This window comes from Suricata suricatta, chromosome 4 (genome assembly GCF_006229205.1).
Source record: "Suricata suricatta isolate VVHF042 chromosome 4, meerkat_22Aug2017_6uvM2_HiC, whole genome shotgun sequence".
NCBI lineage: Eukaryota > Metazoa > Chordata > Mammalia > Carnivora > Herpestidae > Suricata > Suricata suricatta.
The window spans coordinates 109,738,674-109,739,066 of NC_043703.1; the positions used below are offsets into that span (position 1 = coordinate 109,738,674).

The 393-nt window shown below is 44.5% G+C and overlaps 1 pseudogene; it reads left to right on the forward strand.

Annotated features, from left to right (window-relative positions):
- Window positions 1–173, forward strand: part of LOC115290664 — a 728-nt pseudogene extending 555 nt beyond the window's left edge.
- The last annotated feature ends 220 nt before the right edge of the window (window positions 174–393 follow it).

A 393-nucleotide genomic window follows, 5' to 3' on the forward strand; every position in this document is an offset into this window, starting at 1 on the left:
CTGGCAAGCCCATGTGTGTTGAGAGCTTCTCTGACTATCCTCCTCTGGGTCGCTTTGCTGTTCGTGACATGAGACAGACGGTTGCTGTGGGTGTCATCAAAGCAGTGGACAAGAAGGCAGCTGGAGCTGGCAAGGTCACCAAGTCTGCCCAGAAAGCTCAGAAGGCTAAATGAGTATTATCCCCAATACTTGCCACCCCCGTCTTAATCAGAGGTGGAAGAGCCGTCTCAGAACTGTTTGTGTCAATTGGCCATTTAAGTTTAATAGTAAAAGATTGGTTAATGATAACAATGCATTGTAAAACCTTCAGAAGGAAAGGAGAGTGTTTCGTGGACCATTTGTGTGTGTGTGTGTGGCAGTTTTAAGTTACTAGTTTTAAAAATCAGTACTTTT